The sequence below is a fragment of the Ailuropoda melanoleuca genome, chromosome 1 (assembly GCF_002007445.2).
Source record: "Ailuropoda melanoleuca isolate Jingjing chromosome 1, ASM200744v2, whole genome shotgun sequence".
Taxonomy (NCBI): domain Eukaryota; kingdom Metazoa; phylum Chordata; class Mammalia; order Carnivora; family Ursidae; genus Ailuropoda; species Ailuropoda melanoleuca.
Window position 1 is genome coordinate 31,951,725 of NC_048218.1, and position 18,759 is coordinate 31,970,483.

The following is an 18,759-nucleotide window of genomic DNA, read 5'->3' on the forward strand; positions in this document are numbered from 1 at the left end:
TAAGCTGGGAAAAAATTAAGACACGTTTCCTTTTTTCACTGAACTTCTGATTTCAATATAATTTTGGTTTACTAATTTTCTCTCTATTCCCCACTTCCCCTGTATATTTCCCCTAAATAATCTTTCTGTTAATAGTGTAGTTACTTATTTGACTTAGAACCCAGATAATTGCAGCAATGATCAACATTACTGTCTTGGGTTATAAAAACACAACCAAGATTGCTTTCTTATTTCTTTTCCTCAATTATGTGCATCACTGATCTTTTTCTGTTGACAGCATTGCCCTATTATAGCATTACTTACTTGCCAGAAGACTCGAACCAGCATATAGAAAATTCTTAGTCTATAGCACAAAACTATACTGACTCAAATCTCGTAAATAATAAGTATTTTATCATGGCTAAGGAATTATGAACAGCTGAGACCAATCTTCAAGAACTAGAAGAGCCAAAGGGTGCCTTGGTGATTCAGTTGGTTAAGTGCCTGCCTTCAGCTCAGGTCATGATCTCAATTGAGGTCCTGGGACTGAGCCCCACCTCAGGTTTCCCTGCTCAGCCGGAAATCTGCTTCTTTCTCTCCCTCTGCCCCTTATCCTGCTCATGTGTGCTCTCTCTGTCTCTAAGAAATAAATAAAATCTTAAAAAAAAAAAAAAGAATCAGAAGAGCTAAGAAAACATGTTATTATTGTTAAAAGAAAAACTAGAGAAATTTGTTTGGATGCCTGACTTTCAATTCTCTGCCAGTCTGCTTATGCTATAAGTTATGGTATAACTTAGTGTAGGCTTACATAACATTTTATTTAAAACATTTTAGTAGCCTACTAATATCCATCTTGTCTCACCCCATTCATAGCCAATATATAGTGTTAATCAAAAATTAATAAACAAATTTATTCTATTTACTACTTAAATAAAGACACCACCATCACCATCAACCAAGAAATTAAAAAAAAAAAAATACAAAACTAGTCTCAACTCCTTGGTTTGGTTTCACACCTATAAATTCTCTCCCTAACCTACTTTTAAGTCAGCTTCACAGCCACTCCCCCAAATCCTACCCGTTTAATAATTCTTCTCAAAGCAATATTATGCCTTCCAGGCTTTGGAAGCTTCATCGCCCACACTGAAATTTCATGTTCATTCAAGGGCAAGCTCAAGTGTTAACAACTTTCTGGCACCTCCCTTTATTAAGTGATATGCCATTGATTACTATTTTGTCCTCCCTGCTAAAGCACCTGGATTTTATGCCATCTCTTCAGATATTTCTTTCTTAGCTGATAATGAACATCATCTCTTCCTCCTGAGCTCAGAGATACTTTGTTCTGAGGTTATGTGGCATAAAATTGTAGATAATGCCTGTCATATATGCATGGATTATAAAGCCTTGTTGAATGCCAGCTCCTGCATATTTTAGAACTTGGGCTAGGCTTTGGGGTAAAAATAAGATAGAATTCTCCCCCACAAGAAATGTTAGAAGCAAACAAAAACAAGGCAATTATAAAAATTTGAGAAGAATGCATTCAGATACTGGTGATGTGTATGTGCACTGGTTTGACAGATCTGAGGAGAAATTTATTAAACTGTTTCAAAAGCCTTGAAAATATATATAATGTGATTTGGCAATTTTACTTCCTACATTTCAGAGATAATCAAAGCTGATTGCATGTAAAGTATTCTTCGCATAGTATGTATTGAAGAATCTTTCCAGGAAGTAAACTGAGGAAATTGCAAGGCTTACCTGCCTTCCAAGGATTCACATTCCTTGTTCCCTAAAGTCTAATATATTGACTATCTTTGTTCCATATGGTTAATCTCTCTTTAATAGTTGTTTCAAGTAGTGGGGTAAAACCGGTCACTATTTCTATGTGTTCACCAGCAATAGGAAACTATTAACATTTTTCCTCTGTAGGTAATGACTCTTGTTGACTTCAAAACAAAACAAAACAAAACTTCATCTTTGGTTTTTAGTAGTCTTACTCTGATGTGCCTCAGTGCATTTCATGAATTTCATGAAGGAGAGAATTTTATCCATTATCTTTCATATATCTCTTCTACCCCATTTTCTTTTTATTATCCTCTGAAACAAAAATTACATATATATTACATATTTGATATACTCTTATCACTCTTATTTTCTCTGATCTTTTTTTTTTGTTGTTGTTGTTGTTCATTTTCTCTCTGATTTTCTCATTGTGGTTCAGTTTGTATAATTTCTACTGACTTATCCTCAAGTTTACTTCCTTTGCTCTGATGCCTCCAGTTTGCTGAAAACTCTACTAAAAGAATTCTTCATTTCTGGTATCATGTTTTCAAATTTTAGCATTTTAATTTGAATTTTTTAATTTTTACTCTGATGAAATTTCTCATGCGTCCATCCACGTTGTCCATTTTTTTCACTATTTCCTTTAACATATTAATTATAGTTACTTCAAAGACCATGTTTGATAGTTCCAGCATTGGGGCTTATCTGTTTCTGGTTATGTTGACTATTGTATCTCTTCATAATGGATAGTATATTATCGTTTACTTTTTTTACATTTTTATTATATTTTTTATTATTATTGCTTATTTTGTGTGTTTCATAGTTTTTTGATGATATATGTGCAAAAAACCTGTAGACACTGAGTTAAATAATCTGTATTATTTCACATACACATGTTCTTTCAGGTCTCTGGGAGGAGGTGTTGGTTCAAGCTGGACTGTGATTGATCTTGGTTTGAGTTTAATGTTGCTGCATTTACCTTCAGCGAGCCGCAGGCTTCAAATCCCTACAGAGCTTCCCAGCCACTAACTGGTTTTTAATGTGAGGCCTAAAGTGCCAGGTGGTGTTTCAGTGTGGAACAAGAATGCTGATTTTTTTTCCCCCTGTATACTTTCCTCTTCTCTGGCACTCTACCAGTGAACTATGGATTCATAGTTCGCTGCCTTCTCAACCTTTGACTGTCTTCTCAGTGTAACGAGGCCACTATTCTATTCTATACTGTTATCTAGAAACTACCTCGTGGCAGAAGGAAATTGTAGGGCTTATCAGGGATCATAAGTGGATCTATTTTCCTGAGGGATTATAGTTATGTATTGCCTATCGTTTGAAGACTGAAATAAACTGGATTTTTAAGAATGCATTTTTGCAGATTATAAATTGTTCATAGGACACAGCTATGATGCCAATAAACTCCATCAGGTCCACAAGTAGAAGACTTTTAAATATTGCTATGCATAAGAATTTGACCTCCTCTTTTAGAATTTTCTCAAAAGAATGTGTAAATGTTCAGAATGTCTTTGCTTAACCTTGCAGGTCTGTCTTGATTTCAAAGTTATTCTCACATATTGTAGTGAAATGGCTACTACCCATACTTCGGTTTAAAGAATCTCCTCAAATTCAGATAAAATATAAAATGACAAATGAATGCCACATTATGTAGACTTTTATTTCAGATACATTAAATGTATTTTGCTTAATCTTTACTTTCACTAATGATGCCACTTTATTTTCTATAGGTTGATGCCACACTTTGTTATCCATAATTTTTATTTTTTTTTATTTTTCCTGTATGACAATGCAATATTCTTTTGGTATTTGTTTTTCAGTATTGGCCTTCACAGATGAATATATTTTCTCTACTTCATAAGGCTTATATAACCATCATTTTGCATGAAAATATAATGGCAAGAAGCCACTCATCATTTAACAAATGCAGTCTGGCTCATGCAGGTAGTGCACTTACCATATTAAAATTGTCCTTTAAGGCATTACTTAATCAAAAAAATTGAACATATGGAGAAACAAATCTCTAGCACTTTAATTTAATTGTTACAGAAAACACTATATTAACTGCTGATCCTTTGAGAAATTCATAACAAGAGGAAATATTGCCTCTCCATAAAAGCACTCACAACTTCCTATTGAGTTTGGAAAAGCAGTGTACACACCCATCAAAAAAGCATTAATTTATCGGATCATTAGGTAAAAGGCAATAGTTATTTGAAGAGAGTGGTACTTTATCCATTTCAATTTGAAATAAACCATAGTATAATAAATTAAAGGTAAAAAATCAGGTAATTGATATCTAGTAAAAAAAATTCTGTAATTTAGAATATGACTATGTAAGTAAACTGAAGTATGAAATCAATATATTTGTGGGTGAATTAAATTAGGATAGCACGAGGCTATAGATAACATAAAGCCTGATATGTCTTATTTCACTATGAAGGCAAGTTTGCTTAAAGGTTCATTGGTGCCAATATGGATGTGGCTATGTTTATTTTATGCATATGGATACTTTTCCCAAACTTTATTTTTTACTTTACATCCATAAAGACAAATGACCACAATTAATGTGTTATGAATACCAAGAGGTTATTTAACCTTTCTTTATCCAATATCCTGAGTAAAATTTTTAATAAAATAGCACTCTACACTACTCAAGATGTGAACTTTCTCTAAATTTACAAAACATTTTTTTTTAAGATTTTATTTATTTATTTGACAGAGATAGAGACAGCTAGTGAGAGAGGGAACACAAGCAGGGGGAGTGGGAGAGGAAGAAGCAGGCTCATAGCAGAGGAGCCTAATGTGGGGCTCGAACCCATAACGCCGGGATCACGCCCTGAGCCGAGGGCAGACGCTTAACCGCTGTGCCACCCAGGCGCCCCTACAAAACATTTTTTGATACAGAACACAAAGGGATTTTAGGGGATTTTGTTTCTTTGCTCTGTGTGGGTTTTGTTTTGTTTTGTTTTGTTTTTTTAAGAAATGCTGTTCTTAACATAATCATACAGAAATTTTTACCCAATTGTTTCTAAAACCAAATTATAATGTGGGAAGAGTCAGTTACTTTAATTTTCTGTTATGGACTTTGTGATTTAGAAAAGAACAAAGATGAAGAGGAAAATGGCAGTGAAATTTCACGATTAGGAATTTTGACACTTATCCCCATCCTGATCCCAGTAAAACTCTTAGATAGCCTTCGTATTATCCTCAGTTTACCAACGGTGACTATCTGCCTCATCTATCCCTGAAATTAACTAAGTTTGCATACTAATGCACAGGGATATAGGGGAAGAGTTTGTCCTTTGCTGAAAACATTAGTCCATTCTGTAAGATCTTCCTCTTCAAATTACAATCTAGTATCTCCACCAAAACTGTTTGGATTATTTATTTATTTATTTATTTATTTATTTATTTATTTACTTATTTACTTATTTAGTTATTTACTTATTTATTTATATTTGTTCTGAAAGCTTTATTGTTACTTTTTCAATTTTTTATTTAAATTCTAGTTAGTTAACAAATAGTGTAATGTTGGTTTCTGGAGCAGAATTTAGTGATTCATCACTTACATATAACACCCAGTGCTCAGCACACCAAGTGTGCTTAATACTTAATACTCATCATCCATTTAGCCCATCCCCTGCCCATCTCCCCTCCAGCAACCCTCAGTTTGTTCTTTATACTTAAGAGTCTCTTATGATTTGCTTCCCTCTCTTTTTTTTTCCCTTCCCCTAGGTTCATCTGTTTTGTTTCTTAAATTCCACATATGAGTGAAATAATACGGTATTTGTCTTTCTCTGACTGACTTATTTCACTTAGTAATTTTTCTATTTAAAAGTTAGCCCAAGGATAAAAAATAGACTGGCCAAAGAATCCTAAGTGATATTTTCTCAAAGCCTTGAATTTTATGATTTGAGTCTAGTCTCAGGGCTTTGTACTGAGATTTTTGAATAAAGATTGCAATAAATAAATACACAGCCAGAATATTCAATACGCACCAAAAAAGATCATTAGATTTTTTTTCTTCTTCCATGTATTTTGTAAGCATCTTATTTATAAATGCATTGATAGTGTTAATAATTGAGGATGTGTTTACTTAATGCCCCTGAAGTTTTAAATTAACAACTCACAGTTAATGAATAATTCTAATTTACTAAACTTTACATGCAATGCACCATTTATTGGTTTTAATCAGACTCTTGAATACATATTATTGTTGTTGTTATTATTATTATTATACTACTATCTTAAGGATGAATAGATAAGAGCTTAGAGACGTTTAACTTGAAAAAAAAAATGTACTTACAGGTAGTTAGCCACAAAATCCAAGTCCATCTGACAATAAAGACTTGGGTCTTAGTCCTTATAATATATTGTCTTTGATTTTTCCTCAATGTCAGTATTTTACTGAATTAAATTGCTGTTGTAAAATGCTAACTGACACAGAGCAGATGCTCAATTCTGAATATAGTATTAGTTACTTTTCACTGTATTTTACTTTTTGGACTCATAAATATTAAAAATCTTATTTTCTGCTCCTAGGTAGGTACATTACGAATGAAGAACTTGAACAAAAGAATCAACTAAGGGTTTGCCACAGCACTTGGTTAGCTCAATAGTTATTGGAAATCAAGACTTGTTTAAAAACAAAATATTGATTATTCACCATAAATTTGAGATGAAGTGTGAAAATAACAGCTGATTCTTGATTATGTAGAAGCTGTTTTGTGACATGGCATGCAAGTACCTTGTAGTTTGTCTCTGAGATATGTGTGTCATCTACCCTTGAAATGTTATTATTTGTATTTTTGAGTAATCTAATTTTAATTAGAGAATGGTTAAGCATCCTTTGAATGTACTAATAAAAAAAACCTCTGAGACTAGACTCAAATCATAAATTTCATGGCTTTGAGAAAATATCACTTAGAAATAATAGTCCATTTGAAAAATAAAGAGAAATAATAGTCCACTTGAAATCCCATTTGATAAAACTTTTTGAACTTATAAATGATTAATTTCAAAAATTCTCTGATTGGCAAAGCATATTACATTCTATTACGACATTGTTGTAAAATTATAGTTATGGATTATAACACATTACTGTGGTGATTTTAGTATCCTTTCTAAGAATGCTCCTTTTGACCTTTATCTTTCTGCAAAAAATGTGCACAATTCTAGACTTTCATTTTGCCTCCCTGTTCATATTTTATTCTCTTTTAAACTGCTTTACTTACATAAATCATTCTCTTTAGATTGGATATTAATAATTTTTTATAAGACAGGAGCAATTTGATGGGCAATCCAATCTTATTTTTGCAAGATTAGAAAAAGGCAGGTGTCTTAGCAATCTGTCTGAACTAATTTAAGTGATCTCATTTCAAGTGTGACCCAATCAGCTCTTCTATCTACTAAGTATCAAAATTCCAATGCTTAATAGTTGCTCAGAAAATATGCATATTAATTGCTGTTTTTTAGCTTCTCCCAGCCATATGTGCATCTATTATCCTTGATAACTCTACCTACTGATATCTTGTAAATTGACATGCTTTTCATTAAAAAGATATAGATTCTATACATTCAGTAGTCAGAGAATATTATAGAAAGATAAAATAAATCGAATGTTTACCACGACTATAGAAGTAAAAAGGGAAATTTGGTGACTATAAGAATAAAATTTGGGGGGCGCCTAGGTAGTGCAGTCGTTAAGCGTCTGCCTTCGGCTCAGGGCATGATCCCGGCGTTCTGGAATCGAGTCCCACATCGGGCTCCTCCACTGGGAGCCTGCTTCTTCCTCTCCCACTCCCCTGCTGTGTTCCCTCTCTCGCTGGCTGTCTCTCTGTCACATAAATAAATAAAATCTTTAAAAAAAAAAAGAATAAAATTTGGAATCAAAAAGCAATGGATCTGAAGCCAAAATCACTTTTTAATAGCTTTAGGATATTAGACAGTTATTAAAATAGTTTTTAAAGCAAACAATTCTTTCTTCATCTGTAAAATAGATCTAATAATATAATAGATAGGCATTGTCTACCAAAATGTACATGTTCCCACCTCCAGGAGAGGAGTCCCACTGTATGGAAGACAGCAAAGAGCATTACAATGCTGCATCCACAAGAAGCAGTCCCAGGATATCAACCCACTGCATGGGTTTGCAGGTGTCAGGGTTGCCAAGAAAGTTACAGTTCATGCAGACATTGATGGTACAACGCATTATTCAATGAAGAAGAGACAGAGAAATATCAGCTTCAGTAGGGAGTATCAGTCCTCAGTGGTTGGTGGGTCTTACACAACAACTGATGCTAGGAGATGGTCTGTATATACTCCTTCTGTGCTGCAGGCATAGAATGTCATTTCCTCCCCTCTGGGAACAGATACAACAGTGGGATTGGTCAGGTGCCATATAATGCACTTGCTTTCAGCTGAACAAGAAAGTACACATAAAGCTTAGAATAGGAAAAGATATTCTCAATCAAACAAGTCTTTGTGCCCAACACAGTCTATAGGAGGGCTCCTTATCTTCATGTAAGGAAATGTTCCAGGCCCAGGCCAGCTCTTAGGCAACCACGCAAGAGTCAGCAGGCTGTGCATGTCTGCCTTCACTGACACACTTCTTTTGAATATTAAAATAATATATGGGATACTTAAAATATGTTAATAAATGGATAAATATATACACCTGCATATGAAAAAATGTTATAAACATACTTGTTGCTTAAATTAATTTATAGTTTATGTGAATTTAAAATAAAATACCAGTGAAATTTTCTTTGGAACTTGGAAAAAATGATTCTAAAAATTATATTACTAAAAGAAATACCATAAATATTATCAAATATTTACTAAAGAAAAAAGAGACAGACTGGTCATGACAAAATAACATCAGTAATGATTTAAGAATAATGAAAACAATGGAATGAATCAGTTTCCATACGAATGAAATATATGTATGAATGAGGAGAGGATCAAATTGTATTAAGAGAACAGAAGGGCACATGGATTGAAAGAATTAATAGTTAAAATGTCCATACTACCCAAAATGATCTACAAATTTAATGCAATCCATATAAAAATTCCAATGACATTTTTTACATAAATAGAAAAGATATTCTAAATTTGTATGGAACCACAAAGACCCCATACAGCCAATGAGATTTTGAGAAAAAACAAAGCTGGAGGTATCACACTTATGATTTTAAACTATATTGCAAAGCTATAATAACCATAACAGTATGGTACTGAAATAAAAACAGACACAAAGGCCAATAGAACAGAATCAAGAGCCCAGAAATAAGTACACGCACATAAGTTAACTGGCATTTGACAAGGCCTCCAAAACTAGACAATGGGAGGGAAATTAAGTAGAATTGGAAAAACTGGATATTCACATTCAAAATATTGAATTGGACTCCTACCTTACACCATTCACAAAAATTAACTCAGTTTAGATTAAACTGAAATAGAAGACCTAAATCCATAAAACCTGTAGAAGGCATTGGTCTTGACATTGGTCTTGACAGTGATTTCTGGAGTTAACACCAAAGCACGGGCAACAAATGCAAAAACAAACAAGTGGTACTTTATCAAACTTAAAAAAAAAAAAAGACTTCTGAAAAGCAAAAGAAACAATCATTAAATGAAAAGACTAGCTATATAATGGGACAAAATAATAACTACACATCTGATAAGGGGCTAATATCCAAAATAGTCTACAACTCAATAGCAAAAAAAAAAAATAAAAATAAAAATTTTTAAAAACTTAAATAAACATTTTTCCAAAGAAGGTATTCAGTGGCCAAAATGTACATCAGGGAAATGTAAATCAGAACCACAATGAGGGGTCTTTGGGTAGATCAGTCCATTAAGCATGCAAATCTTGATTTTGGCTCAGGTCATGATCTCAGGGACCTGGAATACAGCCCCATGTTGGGCTCTGCACTCAGCACAGAATCTGCTTAGGATTCTCTCTCTCTCTCTCCATCTGCCCCTTCCCCCAACTCATGTGCGCTCTCTCTCTCAAATACATAAGTATTAAAAAAAAAAAAAAAGAAAAAGAAAAACCATAATGAGATATCAACTCACGCCCATTAGGATGGTAATTATTAAAAAAAAAAAAAGTGAACAAGTGCTGGTGAAGATGCAGAGAAAAGGGGACCCTGGTATTCTGTGGTGGGAATTTAAATTACTACAGTCATTATGGAAAAGGGTATGGAGGTTCCTCAAAAAATTCAAAAAATAGAACTACTCTATAATCTAGCAATGGATATGTCACAAAACAGGTTAACTTTATATAATACATATTTTATATAAGTAAATATATTTGTCAGTGAGCTACTTTATAACAAGTACAGATTTTCAGTTATACAAGATGAATGAGTTCTAAATATCTGCAGATCAACATTGTGCCTATAGTTAATAATACTGTGTTGTATACATAAAAATTTATTGAGGATAGATTTCGTGCTAAATGTTCTTACCACAATAAAAAAATACACAAATAGATACAAATTTTAATTAAATATCTGCTAAAAAAGAAATATAAAAGAGAACAGAGGGACAGAGACATTGAATATACAGAGTTCACATTTATCAAAATTCCATTGGCATGAACAAGGATATCTATATTCTCAGAAAATCCAATTATAAAAGGTTTTGTTCACACCTCTAAAGAGATAAATGTAGATATATTTCTCTCTGTTTTACTTATATATCTAGATTTATTTCTCCCAATTTTTAGCCTATATATGGTATAAAAAATGAATTAAAAACTTTTAAACAGCAGAAGAATTTCTGAGATTACAAGAAAGAAAATCTCCTTCTTAAATGCTTAAGTTCATAGAACTATCTTTTAAGCCTTTATTCAAAATCATTATAGTAAGATTTTAGTGACTGAAATTCTTTTTATTGTATTGATTTAAATAAGACTTGGAAAATGAAGTGAATGTTCAGCTACAAGAACATTTTATGTAGAAATTTTATCCCCTACAGTCTCTTAGCCATAATTACTTTCATAAATGCCTTATCAACTATAACACAGTAAGGTCTTTTTTAGATCATTCAATAAAGTAAGAACTACACGTAACAAGTCAAATAAAAACTACATACTAATAATAATCACAAGATTAATTTTATTTTATTCTCTGGGGAAAAGATTTCAAGAATATTTAAAATCTAATTAAAATACTAATGTACTTTTCCACCTGATACATAGCTCTAATATCAGAAAACATAATTGCAGCTAGGTATTAAGAGGTAAGATAAAAAGTATAATAAATGATATTTTTGGAAAAACCTATTCAAAGTAAATGATTTTGTTTGCAGTTGACAGTGATAGAACGATCAATGTTATGTTACAATTTCTGTTCCTTCATTTGTCTTTGTTGGTAAAATGAGGACTGTCAGAGACTGCGAGGGTCAAGCTCACAGCAAATTTAATGTGGCACACTTTATCTCTGCTCTGAACAGGGTTTCACAAGATGTAATATTACATGTACATAGCACTGGTACTTCTTCGTTGTGTTTAATCAAAAGTTTGTAATTCCTTGTTTGCTTTTTCAATCTTGACAAGATCATAAAGTAGACACAATCTAAGAAAAGGAGACTAGTCTCAGCAATAAAGTCATGGATGACTTCTTTTTCTCATTTGTATCTTTGAATGTCTTGACACTTTATGAGTTATCAATTATCATTAAGCTAGATAGATATTACCAGTCCATATATAGAACACTATAAAATGAAAATACATTAAGATTGTGTGCATTTTATTTGTAAGTCCTTTCTTTAAAAAAATATATTTTATTTATTTATTTGAGAGAGAGAGAGAGCAGAGTGAGAGAGAGAGAGAGAGATCACGAGCAGGGGTGAGGGACAAGCAGACTGCCCTCTGAGAGGGATCCCTATGTGGGGCTCGATCCCCCTGAGATCATGATTAGAGCCAAAGGCAGAGGCTTAACTGACTGGGCCAACCAGATGGCCCTGGAAGTCCTTCCAATCATTGAAAAAGCATAGCATTGCACATCATGGGAAATTTAGTAGCATTCCTAAAAGTAACAAAAATTAAAAATTTTGCAATAATTTCTAAGCTATATGTATCCATATATTACCAGTTCATTACAAAGTTCAACCTAATATAAATTCATGATTCATTTCTGTATCTCAGTATTGCTTACATATCTTTTTATTATTGCCCATTGGCACTGCCTCTGTAGAAGAAGCTTTGCTAAACTAAATTTAATTTAAAAAATCAACTACAATGACTCAAAAATGTTTGTCTCATTTGACATCATTTTCAACAGAACCTTTGTGAAAGTCATGTTTATAACATAATTAGTAAATTTTCTAAAATAAAGATATCTAGGAGCCCCTGGGTGGCTCAAGTGGTTAAACATCCAATTTTGATATTGGCTCAGGTCATGATCTCAGGGTTGTGCGATCGAGTCCTGCCTTACGCTCTGCATTGGGCATGGAACCTGCTTAAAATATTCTCTCCCTCTCCCTCTGCCCCTCCCCTGCCTCTCCCCTTCTCTAAAAAAAATAAATTTAATTTAAAAATATCTATATATCTATAGATTATGGGATAAGCAATTATTAACTATGAGTTGGTATAGGCAACTCTGGAACAATGTTTGGCAGTTTCTTATAAAGTTAAAGACACACTGACCCAGGAACCTCATTTCTTGGTATTTACTGAAGAGATATGGAGCCTTATGTTCTTATAAAAACCAGTACACAAATGCTTATAATAGTTCCATTCATATTTGCCAACAACTGGAAACCACCTAAATGTCCTTCCATTGGCATAAGAAGATACGAAATTTGGTACATCCATACAATAGAATACTGCCCAGCAATAAAAGGCCACTGAATCACAAAATGTGGGTGAAATCTCAAAGTCATTATTCTGAATGAAAGAAGCCCAGTCTCAAGAAGATAGAAACCATAGGATTCCATTTATGTAATATCCCTGAGAAGGAAAAAAAACTATAGGAAGAGAAAACAGATCAGTGTTTTTTAGGAATTAGGGGTGTGGAAGGTATCACTAAAAGGGATAGCAAAGAGGAGGTTTTATGGAGTGATGTAACTGTTCTATATCCTCATGTAATCACCAGCAGTGATTCTGCTAAAATGCATGAAACTATATACAAAAAAGTCAATTACACTGTACATTAATTTAAAATAATTATCAAAATATCAGCTGATAATGTTAATAGTAACAAGAAAAACAATTTTGAGGAGAATTTCTAGACTTTTTTTTTCTCTCCATGGGAATAGGAAGTCTTTGGTCTCATTTTAAAAATATTTCATGGACTATTAACATTGTTCTAATTGTAAAATCATTTTTTTTGATAGAAATGAAGGGTCTGATTTTTTTAATTAATCAAATTTGATGACATTCTAGTGGTTTATGATTTCTTCCATCTGTGTAAACACACTGGTGATCAGAGTTCTGAGTATATAAACTAAAATAACAATTATAAAGCAAATCAAATTACTTGTATTCCTTATATCTGATGTGATAACTTGAACGTCAAAGAACAGAGAACAAAGTTTGCAGATATGAATTGGGTATCTTTTCCACTCATCTTCTCTCTTTTTTTTTTTTTTTTTTTTTTTTTTACAGCTCTGGACTGTAGTCTAGATTAAGAAATGTAAACATTCTGAATCATCTATTGAAAGGTGATAAACCATACTTTGCTGGATTATTGTGGAAATTAAATGAGAAAACAATACAAACACACTTGCTCACAATATGACGTTTAGTGGAACCAAATAAATAGAACTAAACAACCAAACAGAAAAGGTAAGTGAATATGAAGCCACAGTCTTGCACAGGGACAAAAATCCAGAGCCTTTCAAAGAAATTTCAAGCAGGTTATTTTGTTCAAAATGGAAAGGAAAAAAAAAAAACAAAACAAAACAGAGACAGAGACAGAGACAGAGAAAGAGATTTGAAATGACAGTTTCAACATAAATTTTCAGAGATGTGGTATCATATGTTTACAAATAATTCAAGAACTTGCTTCTCTGCTTGCTATTCACTCCCACCTCCACATTCTCCTGCCCACCATACATTGAAATACACTTAGGATGCAGTTTTTCACAAAGCAGAGTGAACTTTTAAAAATAAAATCAGGCAGGCCCACATCTTGATTTTTTTGTTTGTTTGTTTGTTTTGTTTTTAAAGCAAGGCAGCAGACTGCCACACACAGTGCCTCATTTGGATGTGTCTAGAGCCTTGGAGGCTTGACTACCTTACGTTTTCCTACAAATTGACCTTGAGAGCTTATCTGGCGGTTCTAAGCAGGGGGAAGGCAGCTACTTCTATACCCCGGGAAGAACAGTCCTCCTCCATGGGGAAGGTCGTCCTTTTGGACCCAGTGCTCAGCTCTAGAGGGACACATATGGGAGCGGCGAGGGTGGAAAGGGACACCCACTTCGCCAGCCAGATCAGCTGAATCAACCCTGGTGATCAACGGGGTGACAGATGTCACAACCCAGATCGCCCTCACATCCCTGTCTCTTATGCTCTCATGGCTGCTGTAGTATTCAGGAAAACAACCACCACCTCAACAACCACAAACTCAAAACAAAACACACAAAAAAAACTGTTTTATGACCTACATTTATCTTGCAGATTAAACTTTTTTTCACCTTCTGTCCCCCTGCTCCTTGTTTTCCAGCTACAAAATCTTTCTTCCTGCCTCGTAGACACGCCCTTCTTTCTACTGGGCCTTTGAGCATGTCTTGTCTGGAAAACTCTCTCCGTGATTCTTAGTCCAGCTGATGCACTGTCATCCTCTAGGTCTGAGTTAAATGGTCCCTTCTCAGAAGGCCTTCTGACAACCCTATTGAAACTGACTTGCTGCAGTTACTATCGACTTATATATTTCATTTATATGGTTTAATACCATCCGTAATTACCTAAGTTTTTGCTTACATTTATGTTTACATATGTCATTCCTATACTAATACAAGCTTCATGATGTATCAATAATTACAGTAGTTAGAGGAATGCCTGGGATGTAGAAGAGAGAGATTTGCAGCATTAATTTTGTGTTGAATTCCATTCACTTCTAATTTCCTACCAGATAGTTCAGCTTGAACAACACTAAGTATAAGTAAGGAAAAAAAAAAAAGACATTCATTTTTATTAGTGTTTATAATCCAGGGAGAAAAAAATAAAATGATTAAAATGTGCCCAATCAGAAATTGATTTCTCTGTAAATATCAAGACCATATTTTTATCTGGGAAATTAGAGTTCAGGGTGAATTTTGCCCTATTTAATCCACACTACTAGCTCACCTAAGTTTATTGATTTTTTTCTTACAACCTAAGTACGCCCTAAACTCTAAATTTAGTATTCAAATGTAACTAAATTTTCACTGTAATAATATATTTTGCTTTGCAAAAGAGAGAAGAAAATTCTACAATTGGTGACACAATTCTCAAAAATAAGATTCTTTAAAGTATTCTGTTGATTATACTACAAGTGGTTTAATCAAGAAATTGATTCAGGAAATTGGCTGCACAGACAAGATAGATCAAATTAATTATTTGCTCAGAATGAACTACCTTTAATTTTTCTTCCTCAGGGGTTGAAACTTTAATAAATGAAATTTACCAAAGGGAACTAAATCTTTTGGGTTCCTTTGCTTGTATCCTTTGGCACAAGCTCTTTAGAGAGACAGGACTTTATCCTCCCTTTTTGCTTAACACCCTAGATGAATCTGTCTGTCATCTCTTTTAATTTAAACAGGCAACATTGAGGATTCTTAACAATACCTCTGACCCCTGAGAAACAGGATATATAGCAGACCATTAATTAGTTGTTTGAAGTGAAGGGATATGGCACATCAAATACCACGCCTCTCTGCTCCATTGCACAGTATACCTACACCACGTTGTCCATTTATATTTCTGACAACTACCAAAGAGCCAATACCCTTGAGAAACATCATAAGTTAGCAAGTTTGATTGATGTACATTAGGCAGTCAATGACTTGTTCTATCTGGAGTATTTTCTTTTTTGCATGAAGGAAAGATGGTCAAAATATGTATCAGACCTTGAATCAAATTAAAGCCCAGAAGATTTCATTGCAATGCTGCTTTTTGTTTCATACATAAATTTACATAAAATTGAGTTACTTAAGATTTCATATCTGTTTCAATTTTCCTTCCATTCTAGACATTCTCAAATGAAAAGCGGTTTCATAGAACACTGCATTAATTGTTTCAGGATAGTGACACAATCAACTCAGCTGTTTTCTAATTTAAGTTCAGGAGAGACTATTGTTCTTTGTGAATTTTCCCTAGTTATAAATTTATAAATTATTCACATTCATAGTCCCTAAAAAAAAAAAATGAACAAAGAGTGCTATCAGGAGGCAGCAAAATGATAACTGGGAAGCCTGGCTTTTCTTTTAATGTTTTTAGTGATCCTTTGACCTTCCATGAAGGGAATCTCCCTTCCATAAAATCATTCCATAAGAATTAAAAATTATAATGCTGAGTATCTTAAAAAGAGATATTTTTAAGTCACCTTTTTGGGTTGTATTTTGTTATGAGACAACTTAGTATTAGACTATGTGTCAGTACGTATGTTAAGAAAATCCAATTTATTAGAGATATTTAAAAGTTTGGGATTCAGTTAGTTCTTAAACACATTTATAGAATGCCTTGTTACCCCAACTTAATGATCTACCTATATAATGAAAAGCTAGCAATGTGGCAATTATGGGGAAATTGGCAGCCACTCTTAAAATATCATGTTTTGTTTCACCCCAATTAAATAATTCTTATATAGATAATTGTAGATTTTTGTCTTAAATGGTTTATGTCAATCTACTACACTAATCCTTTATGCACTCAATTGAAATTTAAACATATCCCTGTTGGGGGTGTTGTTGTATAAGGAATTCGCTATTTTTGACTGTAGCCCATTTGCTCTTCTTTTTATCTCGATAATTTGATCGATTTCTACATAGTATTAGGGAGAAAACTGTTAAAAGTTGTCAGGTAGACCATCAATTAATTCCGGCCCTTTTTTTCCTTATGGTAATCCCTAAATTCATTAAAACCACTGTAGTACCCAGTTTTCCTACTTATTTTGTAATACAGTTATCTTCTACAGATCCATTAGCCAGACATTTTCTTTCCCCTATAATAATAATGCACTTTTAAATCTTTCATTTTGATGTTTAGAGACCCCTTAATTCCTTTTGACGAGATAGATACATGTCTTTTCTGTTGAAACATAACCTAAGGGAGCAAATGTACTTTTTTTTTTTTTTAATTCAAAAAGGTTAGTCTTCTACTCTGCTAGCTCATTATCTATTTCATTCCATTCTGTCCTTCAGTTGAACTGAATAAAAGATGCTTGGAAAGATGAATCTTAAAGAACAGAATAAGTTATCTTTTCAAGCAAATGGAATTCAGCTCACACTTTACTACAAACTCTAGAAGATGGTGTAGCATCCAAATTTCAATGTGCTAAAAAGTATTTCTCAAATATGTTAAGAATTAAAAATAATTTTAATGTAATCTAACCTCCACATCAGCTATTGCTCAGAGAGGTAACAGAAGTATCCTGATTAATGGGGGCTGGGAAAGCAAGAACAAAACAAAGTAAACAAACCACAAACCTTGAGTAACCAATATTTGAGATTCACAAGGGCCCAAGGCTGAAAGTTACAGCTCATGAACTCTTCACCTCCTTCCGTGCTTGCTAGCCTTATGACCTTAAAATGCAGCAATAGAGGACTCCGTGTTCAATGTTCTCAAACATTGTGTCTTTCTTTCCTCCTAGATTTTGATCAACTCTAAGGCAGTTTTATGTCCTATTTATCTTTGTAGCCCTGGGGCTTAACACAGTGGCTTGCTCTTTACGTGCTGATAGAAGGAGCAAAAGCAAGGAGTAAAGGGGGATGCAAGAAAGGGGGCAGGTAGGGAGGAAGGGCGGGAAGAAACAAACTGGCACAAAAGCCTTCCTACTTCAGAAAGTTATTGTGAAGATAAAATGAGAAAGTGAAGGTGGAATGTCTGCAGAAGAAAGCTTTCTAGTAGAAGTTAACGTTAGTTTTTGCTGTATGCCAAACATTATTTAAATTATTTATGATCTTTTTGTTTCTCACAATACCCCTATCAAATTAGCATTATTATCTCCATTTTCCAGATGAGAAAATCAAGTCACAGGTAGGAGAAGTAAATCTTTTAAGGTTACAGAGCTATGAAGTGACAGAGCTAAGATCTTAAAACAGTCTGTCTAATTAAAGAACATATTATTCTAATACTTCCTCTAAAAATTATTGCTATTGTTTGATTTGATGCTGAGAAAATTATGTGTCCACATTGTTTCAATGAAACTGAGTCACTGAGGCGGGAATTCCTCAAAGTTTTTTGTTTTCCCTTCAAACCTTCTATGATTCAACAAGAAAGAAAGAAGAAATGAGAAACATTTTCACCTGCCTTCTGAGCCCAAATTCATAAACTGTGGTTTTAAATGTATGTATATATGTATGTATGTATGTATTTAAAGATGGGGAGAGAGAGAACGGGAGAGGGGGAGGCAGGCAGACGAAGAGGGAGAGAAAGAATCCCAAGCAGCCTCCATGCCCAGCTCAAGCCAATTGTGGGCTTCAATCTCACAACCCTGAGATCATGACCTGAGCCAAAATCAAGAGTTGGACGCTTAAATGACTGAGCCACAAAGGCACCCCCATAATTTTAAATATTTTTTTGATCATCACAATGTCCCAGATACTAAGCCTGCATCCTGAAATTTCTGACTTACAAGGCCTAGCATCAATTATTATTCTTTAAATACTTACATCATTTTTTTTTCTAGAGTTACTCAACTGAAATTATTTGGTAGTGGGTAGCTCTTTTGAAGAGGTCATTTTCTAAGTAGCAAAAGAATAGTTTCAGGATACCCTAAAGAAACTGAAAATAAATCATCAACATTGTATAAGTTTAGCTCTCCTATTTAACTATTT